Source organism: Chrysemys picta, chromosome 2 (assembly GCF_011386835.1).
Source record: "Chrysemys picta bellii isolate R12L10 chromosome 2, ASM1138683v2, whole genome shotgun sequence".
In the NCBI taxonomy this organism is placed as follows: domain Eukaryota; kingdom Metazoa; phylum Chordata; order Testudines; family Emydidae; genus Chrysemys; species Chrysemys picta.
Genome location: NC_088792.1, coordinates 110,300,855 through 110,317,484, shown reverse-complemented (window position 1 = coordinate 110,317,484; position 16,630 = coordinate 110,300,855). Strand labels below are relative to the sequence as shown.

The 16,630-nt window shown below is 45.1% G+C and overlaps 1 long non-coding RNA gene across 2 annotated transcripts in view; it reads left to right on the top strand.

Annotated features, from left to right (window-relative positions):
- LOC135981113 (uncharacterized) overlaps positions 1-14,128 on the top strand; it is a 32,435-nt gene extending 18,307 nt beyond the window's left edge. Inside the window, exons 1-3 of one of the 2 annotated variants that reach the window (XR_010598078.1) lie at positions 7,126-7,285; positions 9,704-9,858; positions 10,870-14,128. This is a non-coding gene — a long non-coding RNA (uncharacterized LOC135981113). Of the gene's footprint in view, positions 1-7,125; positions 7,286-9,703; positions 9,859-10,869 lie in introns of those variants that run through there. The other variant, XR_010598077.1, reaches the window with a different exon arrangement.
- Positions 14,129-16,630: the final 2,502 nt, after the last annotated feature.

Sequence of the window (16,630 nt, the reverse complement as noted above, 5' to 3'; positions counted from 1 at the left end):
GTGACATTGTGGCTGGCTTTGCACAATGGGTTTCTGTAACTGCAGAGGGGCGATAGATGGGACGCATATTCCAATTCTGGCACCAAACCACCTAGCCTCAGAGTACATAAATCAGAAGGGGTATTTCTCTATGGGTCTCCAGGTGCTTGTGGATCACCGTGGGCATTTCATGGACATTAACGCAGGCTGGTCTGGAAAGGTGCATGATGCATGCATCTTTCGGAACATAGGTCTGTTCAGGAAGCTGCAAGCCGGGACTTTTTTCCCAGATCAGAAAATCACCGTAGGGGAAGTTGAAACGCCAATTGTGATCTTGGGAGACCCTGCTTACCCTTTAATGCTGTGACTTATGAAACCCTACACAGGGAGCCTTGACAGCAGCAAGGAGCGGTTCAACAACAGTCTGAGTCGGTGCAGAATGACTTGAGTATACTTTTGGCCATTTAAAGGGCCACTGGCGCTGTCTGTATGGGAAGCTGGACCTGGCCGATGACCGCATCCTCACAGTTATAGCTGCATGCTGCACCCTCGATAACATTTGTGAAGGGAAGGGTAAAGCGTCACTCAGGCATGGACCACGGAGGTTCAACACCTGGAGGCTGAATTTGAACAGCCAGAGACCTGGGCTATTAGAGGGGCCCAGCGCAGGGCTGTAAGGATTAGGGATGCCTTGAGGGAGCAATTTGTTGCTGAAAGCCACCAGTAATGTTTGGTGCCCTGCCCGGGAGTGAAGTGCAGTGGTTCCAATGCTAGTAGGCATCTGTATTTGCTACGTATGATGCACTGACTTGGAGTGCCTGTTGCTTTCCTGGGCTACGGTATCTTTTACTTAATGCAATAAAGAATGTTTTCAAAGCCAAAAAAATCATTTATTGAAAAGAAACACAACTGCTTGGGAAACAGAAAGGGCATGATACATCTGTGCTGTGTGGGAGGAGGGAAAGGGGAGGGGTGGGGAACGGGACAATCATAGATTTGCGTATGTCCTGTTATCATATTCAGCCTTCCTGTCTGGAGTGCCGTGCAATGAGTGCTGCACTTCATGCTGGCTATAATGCATGGTGATGGGGTTGAGTGCACAGGTAAGGGTCGTAGTTAGCAGGGCTGGGTGGTGAAGCTACAGGTGTTGGAGGCGGCTGGTGGCAATAAGAAACTGGATGTTGGGAGAAGTGAGTTGGCGGTGACATGGGGGCATGAGGGGAAAAAGTTTTGGGACAAGGGCTGCGGGGGAGGGGGGAACGGATCTGCTCCATCTGCAGTGCTGTGAGTACCTGTATCGAGTCTGCTTGGCGCTCCATTAAATGCTTAGAAGCCGCTTCGTGCTTTGGTACCAGCGATCTGCATTCTGCTGGTGGAGCTCCTTTCAGGCTCCACCACTCCTGTACTTTTTGATATTCAGTAAGGGACTGCTGCATGACTTCATACAGCATGTCCTCTTTGGATCTTCATGGATGCTTCCTGATTCTTTGCACTCTTTCTGCCGTTGATAACAAGGATGGCTGGGATCTCAAGGTTGCATCTGTAAAGCCAAAATGTAACCCTTGATAGAGGCAGCATTGCTCACACCAGACAGAGCAATGATTCTACCATACTTAAAGACAAGTGCAGTGTACACAATAGCAGAAAGTGCCCATCCCAAAGCGAGCGCACATAACCCTCAGGAGACGCAAAATGGTGAGTAAGCACAGAGACAAGGGGGACTGATTGTTTCAGGACCGTATTGTCCTCTGGGATTCTGTGCCTTGGGGAGAGCCAACAGCTGCAGGGGGCCCCTATACTGAATGCTGTCCCCACGTTTTCCACAGAATGAGTTCATCCTGGAAGGTATCTCGCTGCTGAGGGTGACCTGGGAAGCAAGGGAGCATCTTCTACTACAATGCGGATTCCACCCTGGCCCTTATGCCACTTGCCTGTGTGCAGCAATGGTCCCCCTGCCCCTCACGGCACAGTGGCGCGGACATGTTAGCCTTATGGGACAAGGAGCACAGTAGCTCTGCCAAGGAACCTGCACAAGCGGATTGGCCAGCTTCTGCATGAGACCTTTGAAGAGATCACTGAGGCTGATTACCGCGATGTGAGAGAGTACATCAACGCCCTGTTCCACATCTAGGCATTCACACAGCCCTAAACCTTCTTTCTGCAACCCTCCTTGCCCGCACCAAACAACTACCTTCCCAAAATAAAAGCCACTTACCGGGCACCTCCTCTGCTCTTTGTTCTTCCACAAGCACCATCCGCTGTGACTGTCTACCTTCCTCCTTAAAAACAGCTCCGGGCTGCATGCATCTAGGGATGCTGGGCCATCCTGTGGCTCTGGGGCCCCCACCCCCATCAGCACCCTCACTTCTGCTTTCTTCCTCCTGACTTGTTGAACTCTGTGCTGCTACGGCCTCTGAAGTGTCCATGATGGTCATTGGAGTGGAGATGGGGTCGCCCCCAAGTATCGCAGCCAGACCTTTGTAGAAACGGCAGGTCGTGGGGGCACCATCGGAGCAGCGGTTTGCCTCGCGGGCTTTGTGGTAGGCATTCCACAGCTCCTTCACTTTAACCCTGCACTGCAGAGTGTCATGGCTCCTTTCCATCATGGCCCTTGATATCTGCCCTTGATCTGTAATTCCTATGGCTGGAGTGCAGCTGGGACTGGACAGCTTCCTCCCCCCAAACACTGATGAGGTTCAGCATCTTGCCATTGCTCCATACTGGGGATCACTTGGAACATGAAGGCATGGTCACCTGGAAAGATGCGCTGAGAGCACTCCACGCCTTGCTGAGTAAACAGGAAGGGGAATTTCAAAATTCCCAGAGAATATAAAGGGCGGGTCTGATGGTTGGTCACCTGAGGGCAGGGCAGTAGAGTTCAAAGTGATGACCAGAGTGGCTAGAACACGCATTGTGGGACACTTCCGGAGGCCGATCAGAGTACATTAATAGACCAGGGTGTCCACACTGGCACAGCGGTGCTCCAGCCGGGGCACAGAAAGCTTTGTGCTTCTCGTGGAGGTGGATTACCAGGAGTGCTCCAGCCGCGGTGCTCCGCCAGTGTGGACACCACAGGAGTTAGGACGCCCGGGGCTGGTTTAATGCGCTCTAACTTGCAAATGTAGCCAAGGCCTAAGTCTGGCCTGGAGTGAGGTACCTATCTCTGAATGTGAGCCAAAGCTGAGAACCCTCTTCTGGAGTCATGTGCCTAAGCCATTTCTTGCAAGTAGAGCAACAGCACATGCCTAACTCCACTCTAAACACTAGTGGTAGGGAGGATGGAACAGACTCCCTTATAGCCGTTAGCCCAGTGATTCTCAGATGGGATGTGGTAGACCCTGATTCATTTCTCCTCCTTGCCCCAATTGATGAGGAAAATGGGTTTGAACAAGATTTTCCCATCTCTCAGGTGAGTACCCCAACCATTGGACTATCGTCATTCTCACTCTCCCTTGTGTCCAATGAATATTTAATTATTTATGCAAAGTGGAATGGCTTCCATGGGACAGATTGGGTGACCCACACCAGAATATCCCATAGCCCAGGGGTCAGGGCACAGAGCAGGACCTGTAACACATTCACTGGTAGGTTATACTTACCGCTTTAGTAGTATTTTGTACTCACCTTTAACTCACTGTGCACATGGGTTAATAATGTAACAACAAGCAAATAAATGGAGAATAACAGAGGAAGTTCTGTCGATCATTTGAATGCCCAGGCATGTCAAGTGGGTCACTTCTGTCTCTGTGACCCTCCTGTAAGCTGCAGGGTTCTTCATATGCATTCAAGTAACACTCAGAAAGCTGGGGGTGGGGGAAATTCCTTCTTTTGAAAATATCCAAGCAATTAGTTTCTCTGTGATCTTTGCATATGAAACCCCCACTGAGAATGGTGAGGAAAAAACTGAATCTGCAAACATAGACACTGGCATTTGGAAAGCCAGATTTGATCTGTAGAGCTGAATGATCACTGCCAGTCGCAATCAATAAAACTGAATTCCACTATGGGAGTGCAGAGTGAAGAGTGGGGGACCCTAAACAGGTACCCCTGAGGAAATCAAGTGGGATGGGAGGAAAAAAGCAATAAGTCTAACTCTAAAATTGGTTCCCTTAGAAGTACATGGATTCAAAACATACACTGTGAACCTTTAAAAATTGAGCTAAAGGCCACTGTACCAGAAAGCTTCTGCTGAATTCTGTTTAATGGATTTGCCTCTGTTGCCTCCCGCTAGGTAGAGGCAGCTGCTCCCTTTGTGCTGTGCAATATGAAGTAGCTATGAAAAAAGCTTCTTTTCAGAATGAACTGGAGTTGTGACTACACTGAAATTAGTTGGCAGTTGTGTATTATTTTATACTAAGTGCCCTGAGTTAAGTTGCTTACAAGGCACTGAAGTACCTGGGTGCATGGCCCTATACGCTATATTCTGAAATCAGTGTGGGAATAAGATGTGTGTCTCTTGATTAGGGCCGGCAGAATTATTTGCAGTACACAATTTGGTCATTAAATGTAGCTCTTTCTACTGTTCATGAAAAATTACCTGTAATTGATTACTGTTTCCACTCTTCAGATTTATTCAACTGCTGATTTATGTGAAAGGAATTCAACTTATAGATTTCTCATGAATTGTTCATTAAATTGTTGCTTCAAGTATTTTATACTCACAATTTAAAGTTCAAGTTGTTTTGATAGGATACATAGGCCAATGGTATGTTTATGTTTCCTGTTTTGATGAGTAAATTTTAGAATCAGATTGCTTAACTTTAAAAATAACTTGGGACGTATTCCGGCAAAGGACACTTAAGGCTTGATAAGGATATGTAATTTCATGGATGCTGATGGGAGTTTTGAGTGTGCGTTGACAGCAGAGTCAATTCCACAAAATCGTTCCCAATAATAAAAATAAATCACTGAAAAATATCAAAATGTATCAGTTTCATAAAGAAAATACTGAATCCAATGTATTTGCATGTGTCAAATTTGTATGCTTTATGTGAGTTAGACCATCATTTACACTTGGAGAGAAATACTGTAATATTCATCCTTGGGTAATTAAACGTTAGGGCTATATTTCATATTTATTTGTGGATTATTTGGGGGGGGGGAAGTAGATGAGAGGTTTGACATATCAGAGGATTTTCATTTTTCAAAACATGCTTACAAAGGTTTGATTATTTTAAAACAAGTTGATACATTTTAACAGATAAAAGATAAAATCTTCCATAACTTAAATTTATGTACTGAATGAATCTTTGTAGTCCTTCAAATATTGATTAGCCACACAAAGTTTGGACATTTATTTGCAGTTTAAATAAATTGTTTAGGTCTAAGCATGTGTAGGATTTCCCAACAGACAACTGAATGTTAATATTAATTAACTGAATGTTAATACACTGTGAAAACACTAACCCCTTCCTAACTAAGGGAAAAGAGGTGGAGATTGTAAAATAACTTTCATCTGTCTCTGATGGCTGAGTTTTGTGTTTCACTCATTTTGTTTCCTATTTTTCTCTCAGGAAATGAGTACTTTAACTTGACTTAAAGATGTTTTAGCATAGATGTCTTTCTGGCATCAATTGTAGGGATTTAGAAAATAAAGGATAGTCTACATGACAAAGTTTTGCTGACATAACTATGGATGGCTTGGAGTGTAGAAAAAATCCCCCATCCCCAGCTGACATAGCTGAGCCAACAAAATCCCCAGTGTAGAGGCAACTATACTGACAGAAGCATGCTTTTCTTGGCATAACTAATGTCGTTCAGAGAGATTATTATGCTGGCAGAACGCCTTCTGTCAGCATATGCTATTTCTCCACTAGGGGGCTCTGCCAGCATAGATATGTTAGCATAGGCTCTAGTGTAGACAGAGCCTAAGAGGTGTTCTAGTCCAGACAGTTGGACTGGCTGAAGAGCCATGATCTCGTTAGTATTACTATGTATAATGTGTTCAATGGCTACTACTTTCTGTTCCATATGTTCAGTTGTAGTAGGTAGAATATCATCTGTTTGAATAGCAGCTGAAGTGGAGATTTGTATACTTTGCTGGATTCAGGCAAGAGTCTCATGGCAAGCTTTCATAGAGTGATTAAAGAGAATGTAAAAAAGCCATCCTTATCCGTGCCTGTTCTGCCAGCAAGAGAGATCTGTCCCAGAAGCAAGGCTCTAAAAATAGTAACTCTAGCTCCTTGGTAGTCTTTGCTATTTTTAAAGATTGAAGACCTCAAGTGTATTTTATTTGTGCCTTGTTGTAATAGTGAAGCCAAAATGTGTGATGGGTGAATTGCTGGGAAATTCAGGCAGTGACACTGCAAAAGGGAGAGTGCTCCTCTGTGGTTGATAGGAATGATTGCTCCATGTGGGCCGGCCGAAGACAGACCACTAACAACTATTAACAAGACTGGCAACCTACAATGTTTTTGAGAGGTGTCATGTTAAAGAACCGGAGTGAGGTGGAGAAGAGCAGAGCTCATGCTTCTCAATCCTGAATTACCTTTTAGGAGGAGAGAAATGGAGGCAGATATAAAAAGAAACAGCAGGTCAGAAGCAAGAAGTGTGTGAGGGGGCTGGAGTGGGATAGAGGAACAAAGTTAGAGCATGGGAGCAAGTTAGGGGTGAGGAGTTGGAGGAGTGGGCTGACAAGAGAACAGAAACAGTGATTTGAGTTGGGCAGGGGAGGTGACCCTGTGTTGTGGTGATGGTTCATCATGTAGATTGCAGCTTCAGAGTGTTGCCGTAGAAAAGTGTATCGATTCAGTGATCCCTTCCTATCTAAGTGTATAATAGAATGGGTGTGATGCCCATACAGCCCCCAACACATTCCAACAGCCATACAGGTTGAGGAAGAAAAGGGAGAAGCAGGCTCATGATCACACCCTAGCTGCACCAAGAGACACCCCTTCTGGGTCCATAAATACTTTCTGGAGCCCTAGCACCTCCTTTCCATTCAGGGAGTGCTGACTGCCAAATTAAGGCCTTCTTAATGGGATGGGAAAGGAGTTTCTGTGTGCCCTCCCTTTCCCATTGTACCTGTGCTAGGGAAGCTACCATTTAGCCACAACTAAAGACAGAGGTATTGTTAAGTCAGAAGCTTTGAATCCTTTTCCTATCACCTTTCACTTATATGTATAGGTGGACTGATGTCACCTAGGACAATAGAACCAATTAAAATGGCTTGGGGGAAGAGACGCCATCCCACCTCAGAATAACTATCCATAGTTCAATGATTAGGGTCCTTACCTGGGATATAGGAGACCAAGGTTTACATCCTTCTCAGGAGCAGTGACCAGAACCTGCCTCTTCCACATCCCAGGTGAGTGTTCTAACCATTGGCTGTTCTGGGATTGGTTGTCTGTCTGTCTGTCTCTCTCCCTCCCCCCCCAGCAATTCCATCCTGGGTGTGAGAAACCTTTGTGTAAAAGTTTTGTCAGAACTGATAGATTTCTGTACAAAATTTTGATTGTGAAAAATTGCCATTTTCTGATTTAAAAAATTGTCTCAAATTTCCAGCCGGCTCTAACAGATACAGCTAGAAATAAGCTTTTCTCTAAATTATTTCATTTGATTACAGCAAATGGCAATATATTTAGTCTTCATATGCAAATGAATAACTCATTCCCCCTTGATTCTGCAAAGGAACAGTATTGCAATAAAACTGTTTACTTATGCCTTTTACTTTTCCAGCCAGGTTATCAACAAAGCAGTCAGTAAATGGCAAATATGGGGAGTCCTATCACACACAGTGTTTTTAAAGTTTGTTATTGTTCTACCAATAGACTTTACTGAGGTGAGAATGGAATTTCATCAGTTTTCTGTTCTATACAGTAACTCTTCACTTAATGTTGTAGTTATGTTCCTGAAAAATGTGACTTTATGCAAAACGATGTTAAGCTAATCCAATTTCCCCATAAGAATTAATGTAAATGGGGGGGGGGGGGGTTGCCAGACAAAAGACATTTAATACATATACAGTATAAGTTTTAAAACAATTTTTAACAAATAGTTTAATATTGTACATAGCAGTGAATGATTGTGAAGCTTGGTTGAGATGGTGGAGTAAGAGGGTGGAATATTTCCCAGGAAATGCCTTGCTGCTAAATGATGAACTAGCACTTGGCTGAGCCCTCAAGGGTTAACACACTGTTGTTAATGTAGCCTCACACTCTAGGAGGCAGCATGGACTGAGGGAGGAAACACAATAGATGCAGGGCAGTGGCTGCAAACACTTCACTGCAAAACCTGAAGATTATGAACCCATGCTATTCAGCTGGAACGCACCACTCCCTCCTCCTGACTGCACGTGCACGGCTGCACATGTGCTGTGGGGAATGCATGCATGAGTGAAAGAGAGAGAGGCGCGTTGCCCCTTTAAGTACGCTGGCCCCGCTTCAAGTATGCTGCCCTTTTAAGCCGTTCTGACAGGAAGCATAGGTTTCCAGCAAGCTTCCTCCATTCTCTCCCTGAGCCCTGTCCCCCTCCTCTGCTTTGTGGAGAGGGGGTACGGAGTGGGGGGGCAGGAGCAGGGGGACATCCTGATATCAGCACCCCTCTCTCCCCTCCTTCTCACCCCCCCCCCACTCCCCCAGCAAGCAGGCAGCTCCCAGGAGCAGCTCCCAGGCAGAGGGCAGGTCAGGAGCAGCACTGCACTGGGGGCAGGGACAGTTGAACTGCTGCTGGGTAGCTGCTGAGCCACATACCTTACAGGGAATTTAGGGGAGCTGTTCTAACCCGCCCCAGTTCTAATCCCCACGAGGAGGGGCTGCCCTTCCGGGGAATCCTGCAAGCAGTGGACAAAGCAGGCAGCTGCCAAAGGCCTTATTATGCAACTTTAAATGAGCATGTTCCCTAACTGATCAGCAACATAACAATGAAACAGTTAATATTCTTTAAGTGAGGAGTTACTGTAATTATAACTGAGGACCAGACACACACAATCCTAAATTCAGGCAACTGAGACTAGTGTCAGAAAGTTGATACAAGTGCCTAGATCAGGGGTTCTCAGAACAATTTTTGGGGGGGGCCTCAGAGTGCGGCCACCAACCTTTGCTGGTGGACGCTGTGCCAATTTTTCCAAGCCCAGCTATCCAGGTCTGAAGCCAAGGCCGGCTTTAGGACCTGCGGGGCCGATTCGAATACCCCGCAGCGGTCCGGGTCTTCGGCAGCACTTTGGCGGCGGGGGGTCTTTCACTCATCTCCGGGTCTTCTGTGGCACTGAAGGACCCTGTTGGGGTCACTAGGTCTGCCTGAGCCAGAGTTCTTCCATGTTTAAACTCTGTCCTTCCATGTTTAACTCTAATCGGCCTCAAAAGCCAAGGGCAGAAATTGGAATGTGTAAACAGCCAGTTAGCAATTACGACCTTGCTCATACCAGGTACCAAGCGATAATGATGAGGTTTGCATGTTTCTAGCTGGAGAAGGGGTAATAAACCAAGGGTAAACAAGACCAGGTAACAGTTTAGAGAGGAGTGTTACTAACAAGCTAGATTTATAGCCCTAGAATGATTTAATTGCTTAAATGTATAAACATGCCTTCGGTAGAGAGGGGTGGGGGAGTAGAGGGGGGTGGTAGAGAGGGGGAGAGAGGGGGAACTTAGTTGTAAAATGTATAAGAAGAAAGAAACTGTTTTTGCTGGTGTGCTTGATTTGAGACTTGCCTGTCTCCTTGTATCACTTTGAGATCTCAAATAAACTTTGATTGTTTCTCCACCCTGGTATGTTTATTGGCACGAAGCACACCGGGCAACGAACCCCGCTGTTGCTGTCCTCGGGCCTCTGTGCCGGTAACAACCCCCTGCCGCTGAAATGCCGCTGAAATGCCACCGAAGACCCGGAGTGGACCCCCAGCCGCCGAAGTGCTGCCGAAGACCCAAAGCAGACCGCTGCCAGGTGAGTAAAAATAATTAAAAAAATTAAAAAGGTGCCTAAGGCTCGGGGCCCTCTTAGGCGCGGGGCCCGATTCCAGGGAATCGGCCTAAAGCTGGCCCTGGCTGAAGCTCAGAGCCGGAGCCCAGGGGCGGAAGCCTGAAGCCTGCTGAGCGCACACACTGGCCCCACATGTCTGCAGAGACGCTGTCTGGAGCCCCCAGGAGGCTGCATGGTGCAGGCCAGCAGGAGGCCTGTTCGTGGTGCCAGCAAACACCAAGACAGCCAGGAGCAACAGCAGGGTGCTGCAGGGAGACGTCGCTGCTTTGCCCTCCCCTCCCCACCGTCTCTGCCCAGGAGGCTGTGGTGGCCGCAGAAAATTCCCCTGGTGGCCACATTTGAAGAACACTGGCCTAGACACATGCAGTCTGAAGTTTGGTGCAAACCTCCTTTTGCTTTTGGTGTGTCAAATCTTTGGAACAGCATATGCACAGCAATGAGATCATGAAGTACTCATTGGCAGTATTTGATATGTTGGCTCTATTCTTTTCTGCAGTAGAAATTTGACTGTAACCACTTAACTACAATATCAACAAGGAGTCTGGTGGCACCTTAAAGACTAACAGATTTATTTGGGCATAAGCTTTCGTGAGTAAAAACCTCACTTCTTCGGATGCAACAACATCCGAAGAAGTGAGGTTTTTACTCACGAAAGCTTATTCCCAAATAAATCTGTTAGTCTTTAAGGTGCCACCAGACTCCTTGTTGTTTTTGTAGATACAGACTAACACGGCTACCCCCTGATACTTAACTACAATATGACACTTCATGTTTGCAGAACGTCTGAACCTTTTAACAGTTACTTTCAGTAATATATGAAATAGCTATTGCTAATTTATGTTCTAATATATAGAGAGCAACATTTTCAAATTTGGGTGCCTAAAGTTAGACTCCTAAATCCATATTTAGACATCTAAATTAAAGTGGCTTGTTTTTTATTAAAGCACGGAACACGGCACCTTTCATTTACTCCAGCAGGAATTGGTGACGGTTCAGCTTCTGATAGTCATGTAACATTTGACAAAGGAGACAACAGCACCAGTTTCCCAGAGGATCTTTACTGTCATGACCGGGCGCAAAGTTCCCAGGTATCTCAAGTCTTTAACAACTAGAATTTCACCCGTAAGTGAATAGGAATCCAGTGAAAAGGCTTGAACAAAGTCATTATTGGGGAGATTTTCAAAGACACAAATGCCAGTTGGGTGCCTAATTACCAACCAGCTCTAGTAAAATCCTCTTATAAGAGGAGATCAGACTCCAGGTGGCCCCTCAGCCCTTTCTTCTGTAATCTTACTGTCTTATAGCTTCAAATCTGGGAGAACACTCAACATGAGAGGAGCCTTGTTATTTGAAAAAGGCTCATTTAGTTTCCTTCATGAGTTTTTAAATCTTTCTATCTAAGTTTCCCTAAGGTCACCTTTCACCCAGGTATCTGAACACCGTTGTTTGTACTTGTGCACCAAGCTGCCCTACTGCAAGAGAAACCACATCAATGGTCATAAGCCATGGCGAGTGACCTCCAGGGACAAGAGATGATGAGGATGTGGTGAGCAATTGACAAAACTGAGACCAACCCTTGTTGAGCTCATCAACGCACCTAATGGAAAGGAAATTCAAATGTGACTTGCCACCCGTGAGCATCTGTAAAAATCCATTAGTCTCCACCTTTGTTTTGAAGTAGACCAGCTTTAGTCTAATATAGAGGTGAAATGACCCAAGCTTTGAAACTTCTAACTGATGGTTGGACCAAACAGGTTTGAAGACTAGACTGAGTACTTTAAAAACATCAGTAACAAAAGACCAGAATCGTAGCAATTTTCAGAGTGGGTATTCCCATTCCCTGAGCTTCTAAATAAAGCTCACAAACATAAGCATGAACTACAGAAAGGGGCACTCATCACAATCCACCCACCTCAGTAAACACTGACTCACTGCCATAGATATAAAAAATGAGACTGAGAATTCTTTATTGCCCTTCAGACACAAGCAATAAAGGACAAACTGAGGTAAGAGAACTGTCTCTCACCACTGATAAAAAGAAAGGGGCAGGCTGCTTCTCTGTGCAGGTCTGATAGCCCAAAGGGCTCATTAAACTGTCCTAAAGGCCAGGTTTTCAAGGGCTCAGCATCCACAGCAAAGGCCAGATTTCCAAAGGATCTCTGTGCCCTTTCAGGCAGATAAATAAGGGGTGACTTTTGAAAAGTGATAGCACCCAGCAGCTCCCACTCTGATACTTATGGCCACAACCTAAGGAGATCTAAGTACTTTTGCTACACCTACTGGTGTAAATGGGACAGTAGAAAATCCAAAGGAGGAAGTTGCAAAATGCTCTTTGCAGCTCCCAGCTGAGCCCAGAGATCAGAAGTCAGCCCCAAAAGGAAAACAAACCATGAGCTTAGCCCACACACTTAAAGATGCTCTAAGAATGCAACCAGTGGGAATTGAGGGGAAAAGAGAGAGATGTGCATATATAGGACAAAACATATCTGCCTAACCTAACATGCAATTCTCGTCCACAAAAAGCTGGTGCCCTGTTGTATTAATTTAGATGTACTATATACACTAAAAAGATTGACATAACTCGGTCACTGCCCAACATTAAATAGTGTTAAACAAGATCCAGGGCTTGGTATACAGATATCACAGCCTGCTTCGTACCCTGGTAAGCACACTATTAAAAATAATTTTAATCTTTTATTAGAGATGCAGAAAAGAAGGAAAAAAATAGAGCATTTGAAATTCAAAGTATTAAATAATGCTTTCACTTTACTGACATTCCTTGTTCCCTTTCCCTTTAGCTGGAGAGGGTTTTAGAAGGAAAAGACTGTTTGACAGTCTCTTACATGGTATTAAAGATAACTGTCCTTTTGGGGAAATTAGAAGACATTAGTTGAGATGGGCTGGAGCTGTCATTGCTATTGTAGTTGAAGTCTGATCCTGTTCCTAGAAAATAAAATAAGGTAAACACACGCAATAGGAGAGAAAATGCAGCTTCTGTCTCTGGTGTTGACTCTCATTTGCAGCCTCTCTATGGAAAAAACACAGACCCAGCCCACAGTCTTAAGAGTCACTCTGAGACCTGGCAAACTCATACTAGCATTGAGGTGTTTAGGGCATAGCTTTTAGCTGTCTCTTTCTGGTCATAGATTTACAGCTAAACCAGACTATTAGAGAGAAGGGAAGAAAGGAGAGGGATGGAAAAGAGAATAAATAAGGTAGGAATGGAAAATAATACATGGGCATCAGAGAGCAACAAAGATTGACATCCCAGGTGGTATTCAGAGTTCAGCTGGAGACAGTAGGGAAAAGACAAGAAGTTAGTTGAGATGGGTTGGAGCTGTTGTTTAAGTCCAATCCCATTTCATCCCAGCTGTTTTGGGATTCAGCTGGAGTGGATAGAGGTAGCAGTGTCATTTGGGTCCCTCTCTCTGGCCCGGTCTGGTCTGGTCAGGACATCTCTCGGGATCAAAATAATGAAGGCCTGGAGTCCCAGGAGATTGGGGATGGGTGGGTGGCACCCATGATGGGGAAGTTCACTTCAGTAGTCAATTTTTCCCCCCAAAGTAATTTTCTTAAAGGCTGACAAAAGGAATGGTGGGTGGGATAGCCCATCCCCTCATTATTTTGTCCACCAATTAGACCTACTTGCTGACACACCAATTTTAGTTCACTGATTTCTGGTTCCACACTTTTCTTGTTTACCAAGCATGATCGTAACACAGCCCTTAAGTTATATCAGTAGGCTTTTTTGTTTGGATTAATTCAACCGTTGTCTCCCTTCTGTACCTTTTCTAATCAACATTTGTTATCATAGGTTATTGTGTCATCTTATGAACTTTTCACTCACGGCGTACATTTGTAGGCCCAATTATCACAATAATCCTAAAGGCCCACCCTGGAGGCTGCCATCTCCAAGCAAGGAATCTGTCTTCTATTGATTTCCCATAGCAACGGAAGTGGTGGAAGAGCTTGTCTCAAGGGAACCTAGGGAACAAACCAAAGCATTTGGTGATGTCTGTGTACGTCCTCAGTTCTTTACCTACAATGTGCTTTGCTAGTGAAAATTGTGAAGGGCTATCCCCAATATGAGGCTATGTCTACACAGCTCCACAGTTTGGTCTATGGGTGTGTGAATTGCAGTGCACGTACGGTTGCCAACTTTCTAGTCTCACAAAACACACTAGCCCCGCCCCTTCCCTGAGCCCCTGCCCCCACTCACTACATTCCCCCTCCCTCGGTGGCTTGCTTTCCCCCACCCTCACTCACTTTCACTGGGCTGGGGTTGGGGTGTGGGAGGGGGTGAGGGCTCTTGCTGAGAATGCGGGCTTTGGGGTGGGGCTGGAGATGAGGGGCTTGGTGTGTGGGAGGGGGCTTCAGGCTGAGGGTGCGTTTGAGGGATTTGAAGTGTGGGGGGGGCTGCAGGTTGAGGCATGGACTTGGGGTGCAGGAAGGGGTGAGGGTTCTGGGGTGGGGCTGGGGATGAGGGGTTCGGGAGGGGTCTGGGCTAGGGCAGGGGGTTGGGGTGCAGGAGGGGTGAGGGCTCTGGCTGGGGGTGAAGGCTCTGGGGTGGGGCCAGGGATGAGGTGTTTTAGGTGCGGGGGGGCTCTGAATTTGCAGGGGCTCAGAGTTGGAGTGCAGGCTTACCTCGGGCAGCAGTGCAGCCGGGCTAAGGGAGGCTGCCTGCCTGTCCTGGCACTGCGCTTCGCTGCGCCTACCCTGGAAGCAGCCAGCAGGTTCAGGTCCTAGGCAGGGGACCAGAAGGCTCCACAAGCCACTCTCACCCACAGGCATTGTCCCCCACAGCTCCCATTAGCTGGTTCCCGGCCAATGGGAGTGTGGAGCCGGTGGTCAGGGTGGGGCAGCACGTGGAGCCCTGTGTCCCCCTCCCCCCGCCTAGGAGCCAGATCTGCTGGCCGCTTCTGGGGCGCAACATGGTACCAGCCGGGACAGGTAGGGACTAGCCTGCCTTAATTCCGCAGCACCGCCAACCGGACTTTTAATGGCATGGTCAGAGGTGCTGACCGGAGACGCCAGGGTCTCATTTTCAACCCAGTGTTCCAGTCCAAAACTGGGCACCTGGTCACCCTAAGTACACACCGAAGTGCTGGGCTGTAACTCCCCTGTGTGCATGCAGCAGGTGCAAACTAAACTATTTCTACTTCACATTAATGTAATCCTGTTTGAAGGTGTCAGGCCCACTTGAAATGTAAACATTTTATTTTCCTTTCTTTGCATGTGATACAGATTCTGTATCAAGTGAAAAAACGGTTGAGTGCAAGGTGAGGAAGGATCATCAACCATTATAGGAGAAAGGAAGAAGTATTTCATCAGTGACATCAAAATTTAAATAAAAAATGGGCTTATCTCAGTTATAGGAAAGGTGAGAAATAAATTGTATTTAGTATATGCCAACAGCTATTGGAGGCTGCTATATGGTGCTTAGATTTCTACATACTTCACATGAGTTACTAGTTGCAGATCAAGTCCATCAGAATTGTTTTGTATCCTATCAGCCACCTTTTATGGTTTTTTAAATAATGAGTTTGTTTTATTTTTGAATAAGGATGACTGAACAGAAAACATGTCTCACTACTGCCAGATCAGATTTAAAATGGACTTGCATAGGATCTTAATATCATTTATTTTGCCCAGGCTAAACCAAAAGAGGCTATTGTAGCTAAATTCTGAAAAACTGTAACAAACACATTTCACCAATCCTTGCATAAAACACAGTGCATTAGTAAAATGTATCAATTTCCCATAGCATTTGTCCAATCTACATACAAATTACTTTAGAGCATTCTTAGCCCATTAAGGGGACTGTTATGTAAAGTTTTCTTTTTATAATTTGTTAATTACTGATATTTTCTTGCGGGAGATTTATATTCTGTCTCCAGTCTTAATCAGTTGTGTTTTTCATATTCTCACTAGGTAACTAAGATGAAGCGAAAACAGTATTGCCTTGCCTGATTTCACCCCAAATGTTTGTGGTTCTAAATGTTGATGTGTTGGGTTTATTTTTTGTTATGGGAACTGTAAATATATATAAAGTGTGAAGGGTTTGTGCACTGGAAGCACATCAGTTCTGCTATTTCATTTAATTTTAAAACAGATTTCATTTATAATTCTTTATCCACTATATTAAGAAGTCACCAGCTTTTGCATTGCCTGGGAAATTCTGGCTCATTCAAGGACTTCAAACTCACCTAAAATATGTTATTGATTTATTAAAATGCATATTTCATAGTAGATTGCACAGAGTAGAAAGGTGATATAAAGCCATATCAGGATTGAAAGGCAAACCCATGGGAAGACAGCTATCTGAATGTTGTGTAAAAAAATATTTATTATGAGATGCAGGAAAAAAAGCCAAAATCATTTATTTAGGCTAGGAAACTTTAGCCCATTCTCTTGGTTGGCTTTTCAGGATTTGTTCCTGTCTCTTCCACCTAAGGATCAGTGCAAGAAGAACCAGTACGGATAAAATAAGAACTGTCCTGAATGTATGTGTAAACTCAAAACAAACCTAAACCAAATCTTTTCAGAGATTTGGGAGAAGAGATGGGCCAATAAGAATCCTTGGTTGCCTGAGAGTTACAGAAAATCAAAATTCTGATTTGGGTCAAACTGAATCTTTTTCAGAATATTACGTGAATTCAAAAAGTAAAAAAAAAATGTTATGGGTCAAATTAAATATTTTGTTCAACCTGGAAAATGAAACATTTACTTTCCAGGC